The sequence below is a fragment of the Vombatus ursinus genome, unplaced genomic scaffold (genome assembly GCF_900497805.2).
Source record: "Vombatus ursinus unplaced genomic scaffold, bare-nosed wombat genome assembly UNPS02014768.1, whole genome shotgun sequence".
NCBI classification, from domain to species: Eukaryota; Metazoa; Chordata; class Mammalia; order Diprotodontia; family Vombatidae; genus Vombatus; species Vombatus ursinus.
Genome location: NW_020954546.1, coordinates 7,953,604 through 7,964,550, shown reverse-complemented (window position 1 = coordinate 7,964,550; position 10,947 = coordinate 7,953,604).

Genomic DNA, 10,947 nt, shown 5'->3' with positions numbered 1-10,947 from the left:
CACTCCAGTATCTTTGCCAAAGAAATCCCAAATGGGATCATGAAGAGTTGGGCATGACTGAAACAACTCAACAATGAATAGAGCCACCTGAAAGTGAAATGGGCTACCTTGTAATTATGAGATTCTGCCTTCCTAGTGGCCCTCAAGTGGCGGATGCATAGCCAGTTGTTGGAGATGTAAAACCTCTGTTCAGGTCTAGGTCTCCTGAAGTCCCTTCCAATGCTCATACACAGGACAATAGCTCAGACAGGATCATAAGTAGAATCTACTAACCAGAGGATGTCCATCACTCATCAAACTATACTTTAGATGAGCCTTGTGCTTTCTGTTGGCATATGAGTTAAATATACGAACTATTAAGTTGAAAACAGCCTTTTTCAATATCGCAAAAAGTTGGTGACTTTTGACTTTTTCTGGGTGGGGGCTTCCTCCTCAGTACCAGTCTGCAATTCCTCCAAACATTAATAGAGGGTCTTTTGTCTCCATGGCTAAAACAGAAACCATCAGCTGATGGCTATTCCTCAACAGGCAGATGTACTAATTTGCTACTGTTTTGGAACATGAGTTATTGTGATGGCATATGGCCAATAAAAAGATAGTAGAGTGGTCTCATTGGACAGATGAGTCAATGTAAGGGGGCAAAAAACTTAGGTCTGGCTTATGAGATTCAGTTCTATTATTGAGCTGTAGAATATTACAAAGCATTTGTCTCTTTAGTAAAATGGGATTTATAAATATATCACCATAACCTAGAGAAAAATACAGCACCACCGTGCAGATTTAATTTATTTTGCCCAACCTCACGATCTTAAAGACGGAGAAACTGAGGTCCCTACATGCGAAGTGATTTGCAGTGTGATTTACTGGTTCATAGATTAATGCTGGAAAAGGTCTAGTCCAAGTTCCTCATTTGACAAATGGGGAACCTAAGACCAAGATTGTTTCAATGACTTGCCCAAGGTCACATAAGGGGTAAGTGGCAGAAATAGAATTTGAATCCAAGTGTCATGGAATGAACATTAGATGCAGCATCACTAGACCTAACTTTGGTCTTGGCCCTGCTATTCCTTACCTGTACAATAATGGTCAAATCACTTATGAGCCTCAGTTTCTTCATCCATCAAATGGGGATAATAATTCTTAATGGTTGTTGTCCTTCCTTTCTGAAGAGGATCAAAATGACATCACTATATTGAGGTCAAGATATGGGTGTGTCCAACTGTGGCTGATCAGACCAACACGAACTTGGAAGGCTCTACCACAGGTCGGGCACAAATAGTCCACATGAACATCTGGAGTGGAGATGTCTCTAAATTTGTGCATCTCACATTTCTTTTGAGCTGCTGCAATTCTGCTTTGCTCATAGAGCGTAGAGCCTTTTTTGATGCAGTCACTCCATGCTGGACCATCCTCTGCCAGTGTTTCCCATATCTCACAATCAATTCCAAAGTTAAAAGAGACCTTGAGAGTGCCCTTGTATCGCTCCTTCTGCCCACCATGTGAGCCTGCCTTGTGTGAGTTCACTACAGAATAGTCTTTTGGGAAAACGTACATTTGGCATTAATATACCTACACCAAAGGAATATTGTGAGAAAACTGAGCTATAAATCTTAAAGTGATATAAGATATATGAGCTGTTATTATTATTATATCCCACAGTCATACAAATAGCTGAGTGGCCGAAGTAGGACTAGAAACCTCATCTCTTGAGTAACTGCCAAAGAAATGGTCTTCAGTATTCAGTGGTCACAAAACTTTTGCAGATAGAGAGTACAATGGAAATACTAATGATTAATTCAATTAGCTCTCACTGTTGTTGGCTGGCCTGGTACAACGGCCAGCCCTAGGCAAAATTATGATATAAAAGAAAATTCTATTTTTTTTTAGATCCTACCCATCCTCTTGTGAAGAGGAAGAAGGATCTGAACTATGAAAGCTTTCCTGTGAATGAGTTTGATGGTAAACACATTGACTAACCTCTCCCCAAGAGCATTGACGTTATAAAAAGACTCTTCAGAAGATGAACACAAAGGAACGTCGCTATAATTGTGAAATTTCAAGCAGTGTGATATTTTAGGTGAACGGGATTTTCTTGCCACAGCTTTGGAGAATAGCATGCAGGCCAACACTTGCTCTGTCTTCAAGTCAGCCTAATGTCACAGAACAATGGAAGTTCGGGGAATTGCCTACAAAGCTTCACGATGCATAGACAAGAGGAGAATGGGACAAAGCACTGTCCTCTGAAGAACTATGTGGCATCCAAATCACCTCCTCTTCATCCTCCTCCTCCTCATCATCATCATCACCACCACCACCATCACCATCACTTTTTATGACATCCTACATGACCCCTCCATTCTATTTTCTTCTGCTTCCTCCAGGATCTTTCTCCATAAACCATCCCCTCTTGCTCATGAATATGTAACACCCGTACTCTTCAACCTTAATTAATGTAACTAACAAGATGTTCTACTCCCTGATACCTTTATCAGATGAAATACCCAGGGTTATCCTGGAGCCAGCTAGAATGAGCTCCTGAGACAATTTTAAAATTTTCAGGGTGAACTTTTATGCCTCAGAAATCCTCAAATGCTACAAACCAGGGCTTGGTTTATTATTTTGTTGATTTCTAAACTTAAGGAAGCAATGGAAAAATATTTATAATGTAGATTAAACATAAAAGTGTTCCCTGCATGCATTCCCCCCCAGAATGCTGATTGTTAAACATTTACCAGCACATCACTAAAAATACCTCTTTGATTTTAGGCTTAATCAATAAACTTGAACAAGTCCTTAATCACTTTAGGAGTGAAATGCTTCAGGGACCTGAAGAGAGTCTGGAACCTCTTGTTTTCTCTTGGAATCTGGAAGCCAGAAGTCTAACATCTCCCAAGCTCTCACCAACTCTGCCCCTCATGCAGGCAGGGAGCATTGAGTTAATCAGATCTGACCAATGAAGAGAGTCCAATGCAAATAGACTTTGAGCCTTGGGTTACACCTATTGACCTTCTGAATACCCTCTCTTCTTTTGTCCTACTTATACTCTTGTAGTTCTCCTAATTTCCTAACTGCTCATTCTCTAACTTTTTCTTTGGCTTCTCATCCTCTTTTAAGAATCATCATGTTAGAATGGAAAGAATGCTAGAACTGAAGTCAGGAGACATGGATTCAAATAATGGTTCCACCAATTACTAGCTGTGTGACCATAGGTAACTTTAGCCTCAATCTCCTCATCTGATAAACAGTCACAATACTTACTCTAATAGAATTTTTAGGAAAGTATTTTGTAAGCTTCAAAGTACTATATAAATGTGAGTTATTATTATTTTCAACTCTTTAAGGTAGCTGTTTTCTAAGGCTCTACCCTTGATCCTTCTCTTTCTATATTATCTCCCTTGACAATCTCATTGAGTTTCACAATTTCAACAATTATTTCTACCCAGATTACTTTCAAAATTAGATCTCCAGCTCTGAATTTTTTTTTTTGGTTAAGCAATGGGGTTAAGTGACTTGCCCAGGGTCACACAGCTAGTAATGTGTCTGAGGCTGGATTTGAACTCAGGTCCTTCTGAATATGACCCCTCCAGGGTCAGTGCTCTATCCACTGTGCCACCTAGCTCCCCCACCCCAACCTTTCTTTCTGAGATGCAGACCCTGGGCCCAGCAACCTATGGGACATTTTCTCCTGGATATCCTACTAGTACCTTAAACACAACATGTTCAATCTGAGTTTATTATCATTCTCCCTAAACCTGCTCCTGCTTTTGACTTCAATATTTCCATCAACATCACCATCCTTCTCCTAGTTTTATTGCTGTTGTTCAATGATTTTTTAGTCGTCCCTGACTCTTCATGAGCACATTTGGGGTGTTCTTGGCAAAGGTACTGGAGTGGTTTGCCATTTCCTTCTCCAGACCATTTTATAGATGAGGAAACTGAGGCAATCAGGGTTAAGTGACTTGCTCAGGGTCGCACAACTAGTAAGTGTCTGAGGCCAGATTTGAACTCAGGAAGATGAGTCTTCTTGACTCCAGGCTTGGCACTCTATGCACTATGGCTCCACCTAGCTGCCCATCATGTCCAAAACCTGAGACATTATCTTCTCATTTTTCATAACCACTTTTTTCTAATCCCACCTCCACAACTTTGGGGCAGCCCCCCATCATCAACTGTCTGCTCTAAAATATCTAAAATATCTTCCTGCCTCCACTCTTGCCACCCCCTCCCACTGCAACCCCCAAACCTCTAATATATCCTTCATGCCACAGCCAGGATCATCTTCCTAACCCACAGACCTGCTCAAATTACTCTGACAGCTCTTTGTTTCACATTTATCCAATATACTTTTTGGGTAGCTATTAACTAGAAGTCAGGAAGACTTATCTTCCTGAGTTCAAATCTGACTTCACTTACTAGTTGTATGACCCTTGGCAAATCACTTAACCCCGTTTGCCTCAGTTTCCCCATCTGTCAAATAAGCAGGAGAAAGGGAATGGCAAATCACTCCAGCATCTTTGCCAAGAATGCCCAAATAAGGTCACAAAGAGTCAGATACGACTGAACAGTAACCTATTATCATCTATTAGACCATATTACAGTTACCTGTGCATATGATTTCCCCTCTTACTAGACTGTCAGTTCCATGAGAGGTAATGCTATGTTGTTTAAACTTTGAATCTCTTCCAGCACCTAGCACAATGCTCTGCACGCAAGTCGATGCTTAATCAATGTTTGTTGAATTTAAATTTGTTGAAGCACTGTCCTCATCACTCCCAGACACATGCAGGATGGCAGCTCCACATGCAAGCTCTGAAGCGGAGCAGGGTCCGTGACATTCACCAAATGGTTAATTTCAAAAAAGGCAGCCATTTCCACCAGATGCTTAACAGAGCTAGCTGCCCTTGGGAGATGATCAGCCAATCAAAGAGCAAAGGCAGAGAGGTTGGGTTTTTTGGTATGGTGGTTTTTTCCCCCCCAGTAACTGAGTATCTGTTGCTTAGTTGTTTGTGTGATTCCAGTTAAGCTCAGGGGAATATAGTTTGGGATAAAAGCTATTGTTACCTTTATACTGTTATTCCTGTTATGCTGATGGCTTGAATCTGTTCTTAACATGTTAATTATATCAATGTGTTCTCTATTAACCAACCTATTGATGAGAGGAACGGATGGAGGTGCTTGCTTACGGCTCCTTTCAGCTCCAATATTTTCTGATTCTAAGACTGTGATTGTTATTATTATAGTAATTAAGATGAGTAGGGAGGCCAGCTGTTTGACTGCTTCAGATGGGGGTCTCAAGAGACCATCTAATCGGCACCTGGGTGAGGTCACCACACATCCAAGATTTGGTCCTCAGATTTACACTTTCAGAAACACGATTTTTATCAGTTGGCCTGGGGGTTCTGAATGTGACAGTTTCTACAATCATTTCTACCCAGAAGACTTTCAGAATTAGGTGGGATATCCAGGTTGGCTTGATTCATAACAATGTAATTCATAAGAAACTAATTGATTAACCCAAATTCCGATATATGAATTTACAGTCAATTTAAAAAGGTGTGGGGGCAGCTAGGTGGTGCAGTGGATAGAGCACTGGCCCTGGAGTCAGGAGGACCTGAGTTCAAATCTGGCCACAGACCAAACACTTGACACTTACTAGCTGTGTGACCCTGGGCAAGTCACTTAACCCCAGTTGCCACAAAATAAAAAGGTACCCCAGAGCTAGTCTACATAGGGCACTCCTTACTGGTAGGCAGGTCCATTCAGGAGGCCAAATGACAGATTGTAAACTGATAGATCAAGAGTTGGAATGGTATCTTAGAAATCATTAAATCCAACACCTTCAATCTTCAGATCAGGAAACTGAGGCCCAGAGAGTTTAAGTAACTTACCCAAGGTCACACAGCTAGTAAGTATCAGAGTCAGGACTTGAATTCAGTTCTTTCTGACTCTTAAGTAGAATGCTTTATATAGTATATCCTGCTGCTTTTCAGGAGGTTGTTTGGTGAGCACAAAATTAGGGTGTCTAAAGCACTGAGCCTGGACCTATAAATTCAGATTAATCTTTACATCTCTACTCTCCCCTGTCTAAACTCAGGGTCCAAATGTTTGCCTCTGTCATTAATGTTCCAGATTCCAAAATTGCAGTTTATTTTATGTGATACCTTTAGATTAATGTCTTACTTAATGGGATTTTAGGGAGGATCTTAATCTCTATGGTAACATAATTACAAGCTATCTCTTAGGGTAGGTCATAAGATTATAAAGAGATCTCAGAGGAAATCTGAATTACTCACCACTGCCCCTTTTATAGATGAGAAAACTCAGATTATTGGGTTTTTTCTTTTATGTTTTAAAAATTTATTTCATCAATGAATTTTAACTGAATTCTCCCTTGAAACAGAGAAAAACTATTAAGCAAAAAAAAATTGTGATAAAAGAAAACTGGTTTGACAATATATATGATATTTTATCCTATTAGTCTCCCAGCTCTCTGCTGTGAGAAAAGAAGTATGTTTCCCCATCTCTTTGCCAGGACCTTTATTGGTTTTTCTGTTACTGATTTCATCTCTTTTTATTGAGCTTATTATTATGTTGTTCTTTTGTATCTGCTTATTTAGTTCTGTATCAGTTCATACAAGTCTTCCCAAATTGCCCTAAATTTCTTATAGTCATCATTTCCTCCTTTATGATGAGGCAATAAGATGTGGTATAGTGGCTTGAATGCTGATTTGGAGTTAGGAAGCCCTCAGTTCAAATCCTGTGTCAGACACTTGGAAGTTGTGTGGCTTTGGACTTGGCACTTAACCTCTCTCAGTTGTTTATATGTGTGTGTGTGTGTGTGTGTGTGTGTGTCTGTGTGTTAGTATACATACATATATATATATATATATATATATATATATATATATACACATATGTAAAATAGGGATAATAATAGCCTACTTCATAGGGTCAGGATCAAATGAAATCATACACACACACACATACAAACATACCATACAGTACTATATAAATGGTGGTTATTAGTTATACTACATTCATATACCATAATTTTTCCAATAATTTCTCAATTGATAGGCATTTTGTTTCTAGGTCTTTGCTATACAATAGGTTATTTGGGGGAGGGATTCTCATTAATGTTATCTTACCAAAGAGTGAGCTCCATGAGTTCAGAGACCATGTCTTACCTAAGTCCCCATCTCTCCCTCCACCGAGCACAGTGCTCAGTGCAGAATGAGCTAAATGTTTGTTGAATTTATGTGAATCTTAGTATTCCATCCAGGGGGAAAACTCTCATGTCCCCCAACTCTAGGTGTACATACCCAACTTGGCACCCATAGGCACACAGCACTGATTACAATTGTGATTACATATATACATCTGGCATTAATTCAGTCCAAAATCTGTTGACCAAGTACACTATAATAATACACTGTGTAGATAAAAATACCCTGGTACATGCAAGTGTATAGAAAAATTGACTTGTGAAGCACTTGACTTCTTTTCTGTCCCTCATAGTGCCCAATAATAACAACAATAATAGAATAACTCATTTAGATAGAACTTGGAGGTTGGCAAAACTCTTATCCTATTCTATTTCAGGGTTTCTTAAACTTTTTCCACTCGAGACCCCTTTTCCCTTTTCAGCAGAGTTTGTAGGTGTTATGGGGGTGTGATAGAATAAGCAGTACAAAGTGCGTATGCTTTGTGTTCAGAACTGAGGCTGCATTTCCCCAATAAAGCTCAAATTCTACATCTGGGATACTCTCTCTCCTCTTCTCTACTCCTAACTTCCCTGGCTTCCTTCAAGTCCCCTAAATTTCTACCTTCTACAAAAATTCTTTCCTGATCTCCCTTAATTCTAGTGCCTTCCTTTTATTGATTATCTTCAATTTATCCTGTACACATCTTATTTGTACATAGATGCTTGCATGCTGTCTCTCCTAAGGACTGTGACCTATACAAGAGCTGGGGCTAGTTTTTGCCTTTCTTTGTATCCCCGGCACTTAGCATAATGCATGATACATAGTAGATAATTAATGCTTATGGATGGACTTACTGACTCCTTTGCCTGGCATTCATGGTTCTTCACAAATTGTACCGTTGTACCTTTTCATCTTTATCTTCTACTACTGCCCTCCATGTATTCTATGCTGGAACCAACTGGACAACTCTGTTCCCTAAATCTACCTTCTCACCCTCATACTTTTGTGCCTTTGCTTGGGCTGTTCCTTATGCCTGGAATGGCTTTCTCACATTTGTGCCCGTTGGCTTCGTCTCTACCATTTAAAGCCCAGCTCAAACATCATCTCCTTCAGGAAGCCTTTTCTCGCCTGTCAGGGTGTTAGCAACCTTTCCTGATCCCACCTCATGGTGGCCTTTCTGCTGGAACTCTCCAAAGCACTTATCTTTTTTTTTTTTCCTTTTTTTGGCTAGGCAATGGGGTGAAGTGACTTGCCCAGGGTCACACAGCTAGTAAGTGTCAAGTGTTTGGTCTGAGGCCAGATTTGAACTCAGGTCCTCCTGACTCCAGGGCTGGTGCTCTATGCACTGCACCACCTAGCTGCCCCCTACCCCTGTCTCTATACCTTTGCAGAAGATAATATGAAGACCCATGACTCCATCTCCATTTCTATCTGTAAGAATGCCCAGCTTCCTTCAAGACCCAGCTCATGTGTCTTCTCTGCTAGGAAATCTTTCCTGATCTCCTTAATTAGGATTTTCTCTCTCCTTCACAAATGATCATCTATATGCTAATCTATTTATATATTCTGTATACTCCCAGTATACTTCCAGGGGCAGCTGGGTGGTTCAGTGGTTACAGTGCCAGTCCTGGAGTCAGTAAGGCTTTTCTTCTTGAGCTCAAATCTGGCCTCAGATACTTACTAGCTATGTGACCCTATGCAAGTCACTTAACAGTATTTGCCTTAGTTTCCTCATCTGGAAAATAAGCAGGAGATGGCAAACAACTCTAGCATCTCTGCCAAGAAAACCCCAAGTGGGGTCACAAAGAATCAGACATGACTGAGAAGGACTGAACAACAAAAATACTCCCAGTAGAATGTACTTGGAGTAAATACTCAACCCCACCCCACCCCCATGAGGTCAGGGACTGCTTTTCACTTTTTTGCTGTATCCTCAGGATCTAGCATAGTGCCCTGCACATTGTAGGTATTTAATAAATGCATGTTGGATCGTCGGAAAGGCTAGTGTGTTGGTGCTACTGGCAGAAATTGGATCCCTGAGAAAAGTAGCTATTTGGGGGATGAAAGAATAATGTAAAGTTTGAAGTGATGGTGAGGCAGCCAGGAGCTGTGCTGTGTCTCACCTGTGATGTGAGCATTCTAATCAATGAAATGATCGCAGACGTTACTTTGATATTTTTCAACATATTCCTTTGTCTTGATTCCCTGACCAGAGGAGTTACACATTATTGCTTGTTTCTTTTTTCCTTTCAGAGGAATCTGCCACTCATTTAACAGAGCAGAAAGGGAGTGAGCAGAAAACAGCCCCAAACAGGTTAAGCCAACTGTTAAGTTTTCAATATGGCCATTTACACCTCAAAAATCAGCAAATGCTACAAGTCAGGGTTTGATTTGTTGTTTTGTCTCGACTTAAGAAAGTGATGGAGAAGATGTTAATAATACAGTTGTTGGTGACTCTTTGTGACCCCATTTGGGATTGTCTTAGAAAAGATACTGGAGTGGTTTGCCATTTCCTTCTCCAGCTCATTTTACACATAAGGAAACTGAGGCAAACAGGGTTAAGTGACTTGCCCAGGGTCACATAGCTAGTAAGTGTCTGGGGCTAGATTTGAATTCAGGAAGATAAGTCTTCCTGACTCTAGACTGGCCTCTATCCACTGTGGTAGATTAGTCTTAAAAGTGTGTTGAGTGTACAGTCTTCCCCCCCCCGCCAAGACAAGTGTTAAATATCTCCTAACATGAGTAAAGGACCAGCTATCTAAGAGCTACAAGTCTCCTGATTAGCAGAGTATACAAGTACTCCTTTCTGAATTATTACCAGAGTACAACATATCGAAAACATTTCGCATTTGTAAATTCATCACTCAATCCCCTTCACAGCCTTCTTGAGTAGGAGGGCATGACTAAATTGACAGTGAGTAAAGCAAACTCAGGATTTAAAACTTCAATTTCTTTAGAATTTAGATAAACAGAAGCACAAACACAAGAAGAGGGCTGAGAGCTAGGTCATAGGCTGCTGTTAATCACCAAATCTACACTAAATTAGATAAAGAAGAATGTGATTGCAAGTGATTACAGTAGTTACAACTTGACTTGTTGAAATAAGCTATCAACTCGAAAAAAGGAAAAAAGTAAAGATATTACCTCAATATTTCTTTTTTGGCGAGGCAATTGGGGTTAAGTGACTTGCCCAAGGTCACACAGCTAGTAAGTGTCAAGTGTCTGAGGCTGGATTTGAGCTCAGATCCTCTTAACTCCAAGGCTGGAGCTCTATCCACTGTACCATCTAGCTACCCCACATCAATATTTCTTATAGAAGTGTGAATAAAGCAAAAAAGGTATACATAACAGGCATGTCAAAAGAGCTCTGTAGTTGCCTTAATGGGGAAATACTGATCTGGAGTACAAAGAGGTATGTGTAGTTAGGTGGCTAAGTGGATAGAGCGTGAGGCCTGTAGTCAGCAGAAACCTGAATTCAAATCTGGCAGACACTTACTAGCTGGATGACCTTGAGCAAGTCCCTTAATGCTGTTTGCCTCAGTTCACATCCTAACTTTGTAATTTACTATCTTGTGTGATAATAAGGCAAAGAAAGAGAGAGAGAGAAATGATAGATAAATAGCTTGATGGATGATAAAGATAGATGATAGATAGAAGATAGATAAGTGGATAGATACATAGATAAACTGATAGATGATAGATAGATAGATAGATAGATAGATAGATAGATAGATAGATAGAT